Source organism: Schistocerca cancellata, chromosome 3 (genome assembly GCF_023864275.1).
Source record: "Schistocerca cancellata isolate TAMUIC-IGC-003103 chromosome 3, iqSchCanc2.1, whole genome shotgun sequence".
NCBI classification, from domain to species: domain Eukaryota; kingdom Metazoa; phylum Arthropoda; class Insecta; order Orthoptera; family Acrididae; genus Schistocerca; species Schistocerca cancellata.
In genome coordinates this window covers 283,200,972-283,218,384 of record NC_064628.1, presented here as the reverse complement: position 1 = coordinate 283,218,384, position 17,413 = coordinate 283,200,972, and the positions used below count along the sequence as shown (strand labels likewise).

Here is a 17,413-nt window from a genome sequence, read left to right as displayed (position 1 = left end):
GATGTAGATGAACATGAAATGGGAGATACGATACTGCATGAACAGTTTGACAGCGCACTGAAAGATCTGAGTCGAAACAAGGCCCCGGGAGTAGACAACATTCCATTAGAACTACTGACGGTCTTGGGAGAGCCAGTCCTGACAAAACTCTACCATCTGGTGAGCAAGATGTATGAGACAGGCGAAATACCCTCAGACTTCAAGAAAAATATAATAATTCCAACCCCAAAGAAAGCAGGTGTTGACAGATGTGAAAATTACCGAACTATCAGTTTAATAAGTCACAGCTGCATAATACTAACACGAATTCTTTACAGACGAATGGAAAAACTGGTAGAAGCCGACCTCGGGGAAGATCAGTTTGGATTCCGTAGAAATATTGGAACACGTGAGGCAATAATGACCTTACGACTTATCTTAGAAGAAAGATTAAGGAAAGGCAAACCTACGTTCCTAGCATTTGTAGACTTAAAGAAAGCTTTTGACAATGTTGACTGGAATACTCTCTTTCAAATTATATAGGTGGGAGGGGTAAAATACAGGGAGCGAAAGGCTATTTACAATTTGTGCAGAAAGCAGATGGCAGTTATAAGAGTCGAGGGGCATGAAAGGGAAGCAGTGGTTGGGAAGGGAGTAAGACAGGGTTGTAGCCTCTCCCCGATGTTATTCAATCTGTATATTGAGCAAGCAGTGAAGGAAACAAAAGAAAAATTCGGAGTAGGAATTAAAATCCATGGAGAAGAAATAAAAACTTTGAGGTTCGCCCATGACATTGTAATTCTGTCAGAGACAGCAAAGGAATTGGAAGAGCAGTTGAACGGAATGGACAGTGTCTTGAAAGGAGGATATAAGATGAACATCAACAAAAGCAAAACGAGGATACTGGAATGTAGTCGAATTAAGTCAACTGATGCTGAGGGAATTAGATTAGGCAATGAGACATTTAAAGTAGTAAAGGAGTTTTGCTATTTGGGGATGACGATCGAAGTAGAGAAGATATAAAATGTAGACTGGCAATGGGAAGGAAAGCGTTTCTGAAGAAGAGAAATTTGTTAACATCGAGTATAGATTTAAGTGTCAGGAAGTCGTTTCTGAAAGTATTTGTATGGAGTGTAGCCATGTATGAAAGTGAAACATGGACGATAAATAGTTTGGACAAGAAGAGAATAGAAGCTTTCGAAACGTGGTACTACAAAAGAATGCTGAAGATTAGATGGGTAGATCACACAACTAATGATGAAGTATTGAATAGAACTGGGGAGAAGAGGAGTTTGTGGCACAACTTGACAAAAAGAAGGGACCGGTTAGTAGGACATATTCTGAGGCATCAAGGGATCACAAATTTAGCATTGGGGGGCAGCGTGGAAGGTGAAAATCGTAGAGGGAGACCAAGAGATGAATACACTAAGCAGATTCAGAAGGATGTAGGTTGCAGTAAGTACTGGGAGATAAAGAAGCTTGCACAGGATAGAGTAGCATGGAGAGCTGCATCAAACCAGTCTCAGGACTGAAGACCAAAACAACAACAACGATTACCGAAACTAAATGTCCCATTTGTCGAGCTCCAGCTGCTAGTCAGCTTTCAAAGTCTGTTGGTTCCCATCGTGGGGTCATAATCACGTTGGAAACCTTTTCACATGAATCATCTGAGCACAAATGAAAACTCTGACACTGTACCTCCCTTTTATATCTTGTATACGCGAATTACCGCCTTCTGTATCTGTGCATATGGCTGTCCCATGACTTTCGTGCTCTCAGTGTATATTTACGTAGCCGGCCGGAGTGGTCGAGCGCTTCTAGGCGCTACAGTCTGGAACCGCGCGACCGCTACGGTGTAGCAGGTTCGAATCCTACCTCGGGCGTGGATGTGTGTGATGTCCTTAGTTTAGTTAGGTTTAAGTAGTTCTAAGTTCTAGGGGACTGATGACCGCAGTAGTTAAGTCCCATAGTGCTCAGAACCATTGAATCATATATTTACGTAATATGACTGAACAAACGACTTGGGAGTGGTGCGTCCACCTCACTATCTAAATTTCTAACTGGTCAACATGAAAGACTGGCACAATGGAGACGTAGTTTCGGCCTCTGATATTGGCAGAGATTTTCCCAGTTTGGTGAACCAGGCAGAATTCTACTGTAACTCTTAATGAGGCTGAACTTACATGTTAAATAACATTAAAGGCCAAGAAAGTGTAGTGGAAATTTTGAATCCTTACAAAACTGTGGCCCACCGACGCACAGAATGAGGGAGCAGTTGCTTGGTACCGCGCGGTTCGTATAAAGCTGTTGGGGGTCCTAGTCCTGTTCAGGAGAAGCCTCGTCATCTTTTGTAAAGCCGCTGTTGTTGTGAGACGTTGCACTGTGTGGTAGCTCAGTGTTACATCATTTGCAAATATGTGTGTCATGCTGACTGTGGCTCTGGACCGCCTTCTGCAAGACAGGTCTACGGCTGCGGCGTGTGCTGTCCCGAGCCCACGTTGCCCCCACCAGCGTGGAGCAGCACGATTTCGTCCGTGACCAGCTGGAAGTTCGCTTCTGTGACCTTGCAGTGGTTACGTCCATCAGGACCGCGGCAGGAGCGGGAGGGGATAAGTTGTGCTGCTGCCGCCACCGCAGCAACACTCAAGCGAGAAGACCGGCCGCTGTAGTCACCACCAAGAGGAAGAGTAGCGACGTCGCTACGATCGCCATCCCTGCATAACAGGTAAACGTACTTCTCTAGCGACCAGCTCAGTTGTCTCTTTTTTTTCTTAACAATTTCGTAATAAGGTTCGAACGCAAAATATAATCATTATGTAATAATTCATTAGATAGGTTTGTTGCCTTTAGGAAAACAGTAGTAGCATTATTTTCTTTGGAGCGAAATATCTCACCAGCCATAAAGACGTAACGCAGAGGATTTTTGAGGGTAAAAAATTATATTTAGATCTGCCGGTCCAAAGCAGGAAGCGAATTCGTGTAATTTAATCAGTAAACTGGCTGATCATACAATGAGAAACAACGGAAAATAATATTTGTGTAACTGCAGTAGACAGCCACATACGACACGCAACGATATGAGGTATTTCGAAAAAGCAGTTTATCAATGGGGCTGCAGCGGTACGGACGTATATCTTGGTGAACGCAAATCAAGAAGAAACAGTCTTTTGCTGAAGGCGTTGACAGAAGTAAATATGCAAACACTTTAGGTGTCCTCCGTTTCCATTCATTCATTCGTTCATTTATCGTGTTCCGTAGATACTATCAAGAAAAGATCCTTCAGGGCTATGGAACGAGTCGTGCTATGCATGCACACAAGGTGAAACGTCAGAGAAGCGTAATATGCATATTGTAGCAACAACAGACTGTCGTAATGCATAATGCTATTCACACTCAGTCATCTAAATTTAGAGAGGAGGCTGTTACTTAAAAAAAATGCTGCCTCCTCCTGAGCTTTACTATAGAGGTATTATATATCTGCTATTAGTAGCTAAATGTTTGCTTCATCACACTGATATTTTTCAAAGTTTTTTTTTTTTTTTTTTTTTTTTTTTTTTTTTTTTTTTTTGCAGCTCTAAATACTGATTACACTGTACCACACAAGCGGCTTGTAGTGAAATTCGTGCTTATGGAATATCGTCTCAGTTATGTGACTGGATTCGTGTTTCCTGTCAGAGATACCACAATTCGTAGTAACTTACGGAAAGTCATCGAGTAAAACAGAAGTGATTTCTGGCGTTCCACAAGGTAGTGTTGCGGGCCCTTTGCTGTTCCTTATCTGTATAAACGATTTGGGAGACAATCTGAGCAGCCGTGTTCGGTTGTTTGCAGATGACGCTGTCGTTTATCGACTAATAAAGTCATCAGGATTGCTAAACGAATTAGAGAAGATAACTGTATGGTGCGAAAATTGGCAACTGGCCCTAAATCACGAAAAGTGTGAGGTCATCCACATGAGTGGTAAAAAGAATCCGTTAAACTTCGGTTACACGATGAATTAGTCAAATCCAAAGGCAGTAAATTCAACTAAATACCTAGAAATTACAATTACGAACAACTTAAATTGGATGGAAGACATAGGAAATGTTGTGGGGAAGGCCAACCAAAGACTGCATTTTATTGGCAAGACACTTAGAAAATGTAACAGATCTACTAAGGAGACAGCCTACACTACGCTTGTTCGTCCTCTTTTATAATACTTCCGCGCGGTGTGGGATCCTTACCAGACAGGACTGACGGAGCACATCGAAAAAGTTCTAAGAAGGGCAGCACGTTTTGTATTATCGTGAGACAGGGGAGAGAGCGTCACTGACATGATGCAGGATTTGGTGTGGACATCATTAAAACAAAGACGTCTTTATCCTCCGAATGCGAAAATAATTTGTTAACACCGACCTAAACAGGGAGAAACGATCACCACGACAAAATAAGGGAAATCAGAGCTCGTACGGAAAGATACAGGTGTTCTTTCCGCGCGCTATGCGAAATTGGAAAAATAGAACCCTGTGCCAGGCACTTAAATGTGATTTGTAGAGTATCCATGTAGATGTAGATGTAGACGACGCAGCGGTGACAGATTTACTTCAAACTTTGTACACCTTTAGTAGGCCAGTAAAGCAACATAATGTGCAAGTAGTAGGGTGCTCTGGCAATTCCCAGAAAATCGCAAGAGAAATTTGACGCGTCTGTTACGTGGTTTATGTATGTGTGCGGAGGGGTTGGATGTCAGAGTTCCTGGTGGAAAAGTGATTAGCGTTCGAGCTACGTAATACGAACTCCGCTCAACCTTAATTATTAATCTAGTTTTTCATTACTGATCATATTATTTAATTTATATGGCACTTCAGAGGTAATGAAATAAGAAAAACCACATGTATTTGCATGAAGGTTTAGTGCATTTCATGTTATTTGACTACTTACTAATTTTAATTAAATTCCATCGTACAACACCTATATTTGTCAAAATGTTCCGTTTTGCGTGGTTTGCATCCAAACTAGCGAAAGAAAGAGAAATTTTTCAAAATGTTAACGAAGTGTGTTTTCCCTTAAAAACTCTAAACGTTTTCTGTAAATGCGAGAAAACTGCTTTCATTCGATGTAGTAGATGCCCTTTCAATTTATGTTTTCCATGTCTATACGAGAATACTGTCCTGCAACGCATGATATCCAGAGCACATCCATCGAGTGGCACATTGTCACTTACTATTTTACCAATTGTGAATAACGTCACTCGCATCTCTGTTTATCGAGGTTTGCCTTGTGCTTTCCAAGCCTGTCCCTCGTACTTGAAACTTGAATTAAAAATGGTAAATAGTCAAATAACATATGAAATTCACTACAATTTCATGAAAATGCACATGGTTTTTTTCCTTATATTACCACACAAATGTCATATGAATTAATTAATGTGGCCAGTGATGAGAAAAATGTAGATAAAAATTTAAATGTCAGAAGGATTCGAATCATCTCTTCGTTCACGTCCTTCTTACTACGCGCGAACGCTAAACACTTGACTACAGTTACTTCTTACAGCCACTCTTCTCAGACAGGTACTTCACTTACACAACAGACTTGTAAAACTTCTCTTGCGATCTTCTCAGAACTGCCAGAGTAGTGCACCTTATAAGTTGCATGTTGTGTTGCGTTAATGGCCTGCTAGAGATGTACGAAATTTAAAGTAAATCCTTGATCCCAGCGTCGTGACCACCCCGTGTGAGTCCTAATATACACACATCAAAAAAAGTTTTGCATCACCTCGGTTCCGAGAGTTCCGGAACCTGTACAGAAAATTGGAATAGAGATCAAAATAAACATCATTTCCGCCCTTTTTATTGCTCATGAAACCACACATTGCGTGTTGTACTACCATACAGCGAGACCCTCAGGGGTGGTAGTATAGATTGCTGTGCACACCGGTACATCTAATACCCAGTAGCACGTCCTCTAGCATCGATGCAAGCCTGTGTTCGTCGTGGCATACTATCCACAAGTTCATCAACGCACTGTTGGTTCAGATTGTCCCACTCCTCAACCGAGATTCGGCATAGATGCCTCAGAGTGGTTGGTGGGTCATGTCGTCCATAAACAGCCCTTTTCAATCTATCCCAGGCATGTTCAATAGCGTTTATGTCTGGATAACATGCTGGCCACTCTAGCCTAGCGATGTCGTTATCCTGGAGGAAGTCACTCACAAGATGTACACGATGGGGGCGCGAACTATAGTCGATGAAGACGAATGCCTCGCCAATATACTGCGGATATGGTTGCACTATCGGTCGGACGATGGGATTCACGTATCGTACAGCAGTTACGGCGCCTTCCAAGAACAGTAGCGGCGTATGTCGGCCCCACATAATGCTACCCCGAAACAGAAGGAAACCCCCACTTTGCTGCACTCGCTGGACAATGTGTTTAAGGCGTTCAGCCTGACCGGGTTTCCTCCAATTATCTGGTTGAACGCACATGCGACACTCATCCGTGAGGACGTGATGCCAATCCTGAGCGGTCCTTTCGGCACATTGTTGGGCCCATCTGTACCGTGCTGCATGGTGTCGTGGTTGCAAGGATGAATCTCACCATGGACGTCGGGAGTGAAGTTGCGCATCAAGCAGTATTGTGCACAGTTTGATTTGTAACACGACGTCCGGTGGCTGCACAAAAACCATTATTCAACATGGTGGCGTTGCTGTCAGCGTTCCCCCGAGCCATAATTCGTAGGTAGCGGTCATCCACTGCAGTAGTAGTAGCCCTTGGGCGGCCTGAGCGAGGCATGTCATCGACGATTCCTGTCTCTCTGTATCTCCTCCATGTCCGAACAACATCGCTTTGGTTCACTCCGAGACGCCTGGACACTTCCCATGTTAAGAGCCCTTTCTGGCACAAAGTAACTATGCGGACGTGATCGAACCGCGGTATTGACCGTCTAGGGCATCGTTAAACTACAGACAACACGAGCCGTGTATCTCCTTCCTGGCGGAACGACTGGAACTGATCGGCTGTCGGACCCCCGCCGTCTAATAGGTGCTGCCCATGCATGGTTGTTTACATCCTTGGGAGGGTTTAGTCACATCTCTGACAGTCAAACGGACTGTGTCTGTGATACAATATCCGCAGTCAACGTCTATCTTCAGGACTTCTGGAAACTGGGGTGATGCAAAACTTTTTTTTATGTCTGTATAATAAATTATCATTTGTCACACAGCTTTATAATAAACATTACTAAACGCCATTTGACTAACAAGCTTTCAGTCCTTCAAAGCTTGTAGAAATTGTGGCTAATGATAAGTAGAAGTTATTTTTCTGTGGCATTTGTAACTGACAGATTGATCGTTATCTGTGGACATAGGCGTCAATAGATCAGTATACCTGTAACTTTTTGTTCTGTGGCAGTTCTTTTTCTCTGGGAGCTACGGGCTAGCACAACAGACAGTACATCAGGACGTGCTGATGCAGATAACCTAGAAGATGGCAACTGAGTCCCGGACTTCTGTAGGTCGAAACAGATGATATTTTGGTTCTTATAAGGAAATAACCACCCGCCTTCTGTTGGTTCCTCACAGTTGATTTCAAATTAACTTCCCGATGAACTACAGACCTGAAACTTTCAATATAGCTCAGAAGCGGATGATACTACAATAATAACTGGCTTAGTTGTCCTGTGTGTGGCAGAGGGTACTTCGTTTGTTGTACCTGGTGAACAGTACACATTGATTTTAAACTAACTTCCCGATGAGCTAGAAACTTAAGACTTTCCATATAGCTTAGAAGAGGATGACAGTGAAATATTAATTTGCTTTAATGTCTGTTGTGTGGTGGAGGGTAGTTTCTGTACCACTGCTACTTTTCGCTTTTCCTGTCCAGTTGCGAATGTTTCGCAATTAAGCACGATTGCTGGTAGGTCTCTGTGTGACTTCGAATCTCTCTAATTTCTCGGTCATTTAGCGATATAGTACATACGTTGTAGGAAGCTCCTCGGATGAGGAGAAACTAAAATGAATCTGAAATTTACCAAATGTGTCTGTTACGATGTCATCAAAGAGTTTGAAATTGATGGACAAATTTCAGACTCAAGAGACTAAAAACAAAAGGTAATTATTTAAATAAAAAGTTGTTAATGTAAAATAATTTCTCCTATCTCCTATCCTTGCCTCATACTGATAGTCCTGAAAATCCGTGCTATGAATTTTTAGAAGCTATGACAACACATATAAAATTTAAAACGAAAAATGCGAAGCACATGCAATAGATAATAGTAAGGAGCATAAAGAGTAGCTATAATTAAGAAAAATAACACAGCAGTAGATATCATTTGCAGTGCAATAAAATTTTTAGTTACTAAGGTGAAGTATTCATGCATTAATTGACTCCTAACTGTGCCCCATGTTTTTATTTTTATTTTTAGAAATGTTGTCATAATTACTAAAGATTCACAAGAAGAAATTTTCAGAACTATCTCTTTGGGGATTATGAATCTGTATCGGGTTAGAAGAAAATATTTTATACCTTTTAGTCCGTTTGAGAAAGATGTTATAAAAATGCTAAATGTAAGAAATGCACAACACTCTGAAGTCTTGGAGAAATTTAATCAGTCATTCTCACACTAAAAATCTAAGACTCAATAGGTACCTAAAGAAATTTAGCAGATATCGAGCAATATTTCAAATCTCACATAAAACTTTATTACCAGGCTGTCAGCTTCTCAGATAAAATGTCTTGCAGTGGAGTAAACGAATCTCTCATGTTCATTTTTGAGTTGTTTTCATGGTCATACACTTATTGCAGTAAGTGAACAGCACCAGAAATTAAGCTTAGAATTTTGTCTACTATATTCAGCTTACATATTAGTTAATACTTGCAAAACATCTTCTTTAACATATTACTTTTCATAGTTTTGTAGCAAAATTTCATATAATTTCTGTAGTATCTTCGAGCATTAATTTCTAATAGCGACCGATAACTTATATACACGTAGCATGAAAGAGAGATAACGCTTGAAACGTCAGTTGAAATAGTAAACAAGCCATTATTACACTACTATGTACTTCCCTCCCACTAAGTTCATTATCAGGCGCCGAGTTGCCCACAATGCCTGCGACGTAAACTCATATTCGAGATAGGAAATCTGTCTTCACATCGATATGGCGTTATTAGTTTTGTTATCTTGATAACTACAGTGGATCTAAACCGGATGTAGATAAAGACTATAATGCAACTAGTGCTGCTGTGTATTTACTGTTATTTTCTTGATTTTCTGTAGCGTGATCGCTTAGTAACAATGACATTAATGCTGTGAAAGTTGTCCAAATAATCATTGGTTTCATTAGATCAAAGGTAATGGTTTTTGCAAGCTGAATGTTTTGTTTGCAGCCACTTTCCGATTTTCCGGACGTTCAAATTCTCGTTAGCAAATGTAAACAAATTAGAATCATGTAGGAAGCATTTTCCTTTGGCTGTAAGAAATGTAATGAAAGTGTACTCAGCGTAATACTTTTAATTAAGTTACTGTACCGTACTTACACAGCCTCTCTTCAACTATGTTTTCATTGTCATATTGTGTTATCGAAGTTCTGCCGTTTCCTTAAGACTGTCTGCGCTGTGAACAGACTGCATCTATTGTTACACAATGTGTTTGGAGGATTGTTTTACAGATTTAAGTTTGAAATGTGTCAGTCACTTTCAAGCCATTCTTTGAGAAGTCAGCATTTCGAGGCATAGAGCAGAATACGCACAGTTTTAACCGAGCATACATGGTGTTTTATGTTGAGGTGGCACCACAGCTCTCTATTATACTTGATGGCGCACGAATAAAGCCATTTAAAAGTAATTTTGCGTTAAATTTTTAAATTCGCTCATTAGGAGTGCTTAAATACATATATTTAAAATGAAGATTTTTGTTGCTGTGAAGTCTCAGTTTTCCCACGTATATTCGACTAATATGCCAGCAAGGAACCAAACGATGCAAATAATAACGTTATGGCCTGAAAACTGCCTGAAAACTGCACAGTTTGCTAATTTTACGAAATTTTAAACTTTGAAGCTGTTACTCTTCTCCGATGGCGAACTTTCCACTTAGTACGAAAATGTGGAATACACTTGCGTTGTGTTACGATGCAGATGAAACTTCACAATTACTTTTGCTTCACATAGCAATGGCACTTAATATAACGGAACCGAAAACATTTTTGTGATAGCTGACTACTACAAATCGGTAAAACTGGCAGAGCCGTGTACATATATGGTTCGGTGCGAAACTAGTAGACGCTGTTCACGTATTGGACCTCCATGTGCTAGAGAAACGGGGTTCAACATCAATTTGCGATAACTACAATTGAGCAGGCGTAGAAAAACAAATGTTGAAAGGTTAGCAAACTGCAGTACAAATGATTAAACATGATTATTTAAGCACATTTGGCTAATTATGAGTATACAAATGCAAAGGACTGATTACGAACAGGTATCTGGCTACAACGCAAATTTAAAACCAGCAGAATTCATTGACTGTTATTTAAAAACATAATCCATACATAGATAACGATTTTCGTTGCATATACCACAACATTATATGCTCTATTGCTCTGTATCTAAACAAGTCTTCAACATTCTAGTTAACTTGGCGACATAATGAACAATTGGCACTTACCTGTGATCTTGCTTGCAGTGCGCTTTATGCCCGAACAGAAAGCCGAAAAGAAGCAGTGCTGTACAGTGCTTTGTAACCAGCAATCGTGCAGTGGACTAGCTTGCTGCAGACTACGTGGTGACCCAAACTTTCACATCCTTTAGTGTTAGCCATCTTGTACTAACTTCGTGGAGATATAGCTTAATATTCAGACGGAAGGATTGTTACATTACAAAAGGAATCGAAGCTGTAGACATAGACATCACGTGGCGAACAAGTGCGTAATAAATCTACAGTACAGGTTAATAAAGCAAGAGGAAAATCCGTGTGCATTATTACCACGTAGCAAAATTTATACTCGGTATACTTTAAACTAAAGGTACACGTGTTCATCACATTGTTCAGGACAAAGCATTCAGGAACAAAGGAACCGAAACTCATGAAGCCCATTTTTATTTAGGTTTTGTATAAAAAATCGAATTAACAATAAAAATTTTACGATACATAATTTAAATGTGAAACTATAAGATGACCCTTCAGACACTGTCACACTTTATACATATTAGTGTCGGAGGCCTCAGTTTTTCACAGTAAACAAAATAAAATTGTCTGGACGCTGACTCAAATAAACATAACTTGCGATCCATATGAGAGAGAAGTCTTACCTCGTAAAAGCCGTACGGATTCAGGGCTTATTAATCACTACTTGTTCAGACAATGGATTTTGAGCTTGTTAGTCACAAAGTGGGGAACAAAATCTCGAATTTACAAGAATTCCTCTGCAGGTAGTTACAAGTACACTATACATTTCCACATAACAGATTCCCGAATAGTTACCAAACACGCGAGCACAACAGCATCATGTGAAGTCACACAAAGGCAAGAAATTCCAACCAACATCTATCTACGCTAGTTTACGAACCAGTACGAAAACACGCAAAACACAGCAAGGCAAAGTATCTGTGAAATAAACGAGCAAGTTAATTTTAAATCTGACTAGTGGCTGATCCACACGCCTTTGAAGAAACCTTATTCAATAAGTAATCTTAGAGGAGACAGATACTGACCAAGTGACAAAATTAATTCTGACTTATGCAGCGTTTTGCCCCAAGTATTCCGATAGCGGCGGTAGCGACCCGTCGCGTATGATATCGCCTGCTGTCGGTTGTTCGCCTCGTCAACCCACAAACGTGCGATTTTTGAAGCAACTACAAACGGCATTATGAGTTCCACTGTGTCGAGAAGTTCTGCTGTGGAAAATGATACATGAGTAGTTGCAATTGATTTCCATATCGCCACGAATACTTGTAAAAAGTAGGTTTAAAATGAATGAGACTTATAATTTGATAAATTTATTTTGAAACGCTTTTCTTGGAGATTGTAAGTTACTCTGTAACACATTATATTTTTCGCTGACGCTAAATGGGTTATATATATCTTTCCAGTGTGCTAATGCAATTAGTTTTTCTTTCAGTGGTCCTTAATTGCTTTTCTATTAATTTGTCTTGTAATTAAACTGCAAGTATTTATTCAATTTGTTTGTGTTATACATATGGCTATAATGATGTCAATAGCCGCACTACTGATTACCATAACTCTTGTTATAAATTGTGTAAGGGAGAGTTAGATTACATGAGGTATCAAGGGACATGACTAAGCTGTGTAATAGAAACGCTTAGAATGTTTAAATTAAAATGTCATCTTAATATTTCAATATATATGTTATTCTGTTTAGAATTTAAAAACTTTAAAACGTGTGTAATTATTTCATAAAAAAACTAAGAATCATCAGATGGAGCCCATTGCATCGGGACTGTTACTGAAAATTCCCATCAATTCTATGTCTATAGTGCAACTTCCAAAATGATAATCAATGGAGAATGGAAGGATGTATTTTGTATTCCTTCTTAGCACTGAAGACATCTCTGGCTTCCACCTTACTTCTCTCATTAGTTCGTGGTCTCTGAATAACTATAATGTCTTACGTCAAATTCCTACTCAACGATCCTGCCGGAGTGGCCGAGTGGTTCTAGGCGCTACAGTCTGGAACCGCGCGACCACTACGGTCGCAGGTTCGAATCCTGCCTCGGGCATGGATGTGTGTGATGTCCTTAGTGAGGTTTAAGTAGTTCTAAGTTCTAGGGGACTGATAACCACAGCCGTTAATTCCCATAGTGCTCAGAGCCATTTGAGCCTACTCAACGAGGGCAAAGCGAAACGAAAATAACTGCTCAACAACGCTTAGTAACTAGAGTTACGACTCGAAATATATTGCCACACATGACTGCAAACCAGCGAGGTAGCCACCCTGCAGATATGAATCTATGCGATGCGTCGGATTCCTGGGATTTCCTTGCGATCAGAGAGCAGTGACCGATCGCTGCGATTTGTCCATACACGTGTGGTATACGAAGCGATCGGTCGCCCATTTAACGGATCGTTGCGATCCGTCGCTTGTGTGTGGGGCCCTTAACTGAACCTAAGATCAGTGATCACAGAGTGTGCTCAGCCCGACACACATTTGTGTTACTGAACCTAGCTAACGTAGCATCTTTGACTGATACATGAGCCAGACTACGCGTGAGAAGCGAATGTTTACGACACTTGGAGAGCTCACTTCCTGCTCGCGCACGTCTATACAGGGTGGTCCATTGATCGTGACCGGGCCAAATTGCTCACGAAATAAGCGTCAAACGAAAAAACTACAAAGAACGAAACTCGTCTACATTGAAGGAGGAAACCACATGGCGCTATGGCTAGCCCGCTAGATGGCGCTGCCATAGCTCAATCCGATATCAACTGCGTTTTTTTAAACAAGAACACCCCCATTTTTATTACATATTCGTGTAGTACGTAAATAAATACGAATGTTTTATTTGGACCACTTTTTTTGCTTTGTGATAGATTGCGCTGTAATAGTCACAAACATATTGCTCACAATTTTAGACGAACAGTTGGTAACAGGTAGGTTTTTAAATGAAAATACAGAAGGTAGGTACGTTTGAATATTTTATTTCGGTTGTTCCATTGTGATACATGTACCTTTGTAAACTTATCATTCCTGATAACGCATGCTGTTACTGCGTGATTACCTGTAAATACCACATTAATGCAATTAATCCTCAAAATGATGTCCTTCAACCTCAATGCATGTGGCAATACGTGTAACGACATTTCTCTCAACAGCGACTAGTTCGCCTTCAGTAATATTTGCAGATGCATTGACAATGCGCTGACGCATGTTGTCAGGCGTCGTCGGTGGATCACGATAGCAAATACCCTCTACTTCCCCCACAGAAAGAAATCCGGGGACCATGGTATGGTGCTTCGACGACAAATCCACCTGTCATGAAATATGCTGTTCAATACCGCTTCAACCGCACGCGAGCTATGTGCTGGACATCCATCATGTTGGAAGTACATCGCCATTCTGACATGCAGTGAAACATCTTGTAGTAACATCGGTAGAACAGTACGTAGGAAATCAGCACACATTGCACCATTTAGATTGCCATCGATCACAATACATTAACCCGCCAAGGTCGCTGATGTTCCACTTGTCGCAGCCATCGTGGATTTCCCGTTGCCCAATAGTGCATATTATGCCGGTTTACGTTACCGCTGTTGGTGAATGACGCATCTTCGCTAATTAGAACGCGTGCAAAAAATCTGTCATCGTCCCGTAATTTCTCTTGTGCCCAGGGGCAGAACTACACACGACGTTCAAAGTCGTCGCCATGCAATTCCTGGTGCATAGAAATATGGTACGGGTGCATTCGGATGTAGCATTCTCAACACCGACGTTTTTGAGATTCCCGATTCTCGCGCAATTTGTCTGCTACTGATGTGCGGATTAGCCGCGACAGCAGCTAAAACACCTACTTGGGCATCATCATTTGTTGCAGGTCGTGGCTGACGTTTCACATGTGGCTGAACAGTTCCTGTTTCCTTAAATAACGTAGCTATTCGGCGAACGGTCCGGACACGTGGATGATGTCGTCCAGGATACCGAGCAGCATACATAGCACACGCCCGTTGGGCATTTTGATCACAATAGCCATACATTAATACGATATCGATCTTTTCCGCAATTGGTAGACGGTCCATTTTAACACGGGTAATGTATCACGAAGCAAATACCGTCCCCACTGGCGGTATTTTACGTGATACCACGTACTTATACGTTTGTGACAATTACAGCGCCATCTATCACAAAGTGAAAAAAGTGGTCCAACTAAAACATTCATATTTCTTTACATACTACACAAATATGTAATAAAAATGGGAGTTCCTATTTTAAAAAAAACGCAGTTGATATCCGTTCGACCTATGGCAGCGCCATCTAGCGGGCCAACCTTAGCGCCATCTGGTTTCCCCCTTCAAGCTATATGAGTTTCGTTCTTTGTAGTGTTTTCGTTTGATACTTATTTCGTGAGATATTTGACCCGGTCACTACCAATGGGCCACACTGTATATCAGGAGCTTAAATTAAAATAGACACGAATTCTAAAACGTCAAACAAAAATATAATTTTAACCTGTTACTCACTTAGCCTCATATAGAAGGCTTAATAAGTCTTTATCTACTTTGACGAAAGTAAACACATTGCCTTTATCTATCTCAAAACTAAAGCAGCCGCTACTGAGCGCGAAATGGAAACAAAACGCGACCTTAATTCATGTCCGTCGAGCGCCGGAGCAGGGCCTGTGCACTGACTTGCGATCGTGTCTGCGAGTTGACACCATACGTCCGTCAGCCCTTCCTTTTGTTTCTGCCTTAGTAGATCATTTGTGAAGCGTCAGTTGTACTGAGTGGTTCTGTTGATGTTTTTGGTTCTACTATTACTACCTGTGAATAAACGATCACGAATTCACAACCGACGTCTTGTACTTCTCCTTCAGCATATCTAAAAGGAGTAAAAGGTAAGTGCAGTTCATCGTACTCACACAAAGAAACGAGTTGGTGTTTGTCTGTAACGCTCTCCCTTAGTGTCTGACTCTCGCAGCACGAGAAAATCACTACATTGTCTTTCCTCAAACAAATCGCCTTTCGTTTTCTTAAAATTTCGCGTACACGCAAATAACAATCAGGAAGATAGTGTCATTAACTGTTTATCGACGGTACATAATTGGAGAAATTATGTGCTTTGTCCTTGCAAGCTATTGTCTCTGTATTTGTGCGTACTGCATTTCATTGCAGTCAAATAAAATAAGTAACTCATGCCAAATTGGGAGTATTCAGTTGAGTTATAACGGCACAGTCTTCCTACTTCAATGCTTTTGGGAAATTTCAAAAACTGGGGCAAGAAATAAGAAACTGAGAACATTTGTTTCCCTCAGTCAATTTTAAAGCAATTGAGGACAGAGTATGAAAACTGAGGACAGTCCCCAGAAAATGATGATGTCTGATCACTTTAATTTAATGATTAAATGTGTAATAGTGGATTAGCGTTGTCGTGCAGTCGCATGTTGTTAGTGGTGGAGGGGGTTGGGGAAGAGGATATCGAGGAGGTCAATAGAAGTAAAACAGAGGGGGCGTTTTTTCAGTTCTCGCCTAGGGCGGCAAAACACCTAGCAACGACGCTGGTTCTCCGTTCATCTGTGTCATTCTTCGATGAATTCCCGTCCCCCGTATCCCTTCCACTGAAAGGAAACGCACTTTTTCCGTTTTCTCTTCGTTTAAGGCCTCCATTTCTCTGGTTTTGGTATTACTGAGTTTTGACACGTGTTGTGCTCGCTCTGTGGTCACGTGCTTGTGAGGCCATGTCCCTCTAGTGACGAGTTTCGGTTCTCAGTGCTTTTATAGGATCCACACTTTCTTTCGTACGCAATGACATTACGGTCCCTTTAGCAGGTTTAATTTAAAGTCTGTGGTTCGTTCCTTTTTGAATGCACCTTATAGATAGGTCGATGGAGCAAACTTGAGGTGGTAAGAGGATGCTTGGGCTTAACCATGTTTATAATGCTAATCGCATTAGAATCTATCACATTGAAAGTAATTCGAATGTACAAGATTTCGTCTCCAGATTCAATCCATCATAGATATCGGTCATCAAGGAATAGGAGCACAAACTATTTCACAAAAATGATGAAACTCTTTTCGACTAAGTCGTGTTCTTTTGTTAATATCGGGAGTCATCTCATCAGGCGCCGTATACGTTGTGAGCGTACGGTGTGTTGAACAGTGCCTCCTAGGTCAGTAACATCTGCCATGGCTTCCAGAAGTTTGTTTTCCTGCTCTTTGATATACAGCGACTGTGTGTCGATTTACAAGTTCCTCAAAGAGTAATAATGTGAACATGAGAAATCTCATGTAGTTGGCGAGAGAGAGAGAGAGAGAGAGAGAGAGCCACGCCACAAAGCGCACATCAGTGCACGGATTTTATGGTGTCGAGTGCTAATTGCTAACAGTAAATCAGAAGCTATTGCTATCTCAGCAGCCGCTACATTTTATGCACTGGGCAGTGGACAACGCAAAAGAACGAAACTGTTACTAAGGGAGAAAAAATGTGTAAAGTGGAACTTGATATTTCTTCGAAAAAAAAAAAAATCTTTTAGAGGACGAATACTCGTTTCGAAATTGAGGATGAGCTAGCATAATTTCCGTTTCTACTGCACCTTATACAACAGAAGCGGGATACTGGAATGGGAAAAACAATTACTCCACTACTGGCCATTAAAATTGCTACACCACGAAGATGACGTGCTACAGACGAGAAATTTAACCGACAGGAAGAAGATGCCGTGATATGCAAATGATTAGCTTTTCAGAGCATCACACAAGGTTGGCGCCGGTGGCGACACCTACAGCGTGCTG

General features: G+C 41.0%; 1 protein-coding gene across 1 annotated transcript in view; it reads left to right on the top strand.

The window, feature by feature from the left end:
• Nucleotides 1-2,562: 2,562 nt before the first annotated feature.
• LOC126174951 (UDP-glycosyltransferase UGT5-like) overlaps nucleotides 2,563-17,413 on the top strand; it is a 66,067-nt gene continuing 51,216 nt past the window's right edge. The window contains exon 1 of the mRNA XM_049921410.1: nucleotides 2,563-2,704. The gene's annotated coding sequence lies outside the window, so the exon portion shown is untranslated. The remainder of the gene's footprint in view (nucleotides 2,705-17,413) is intronic.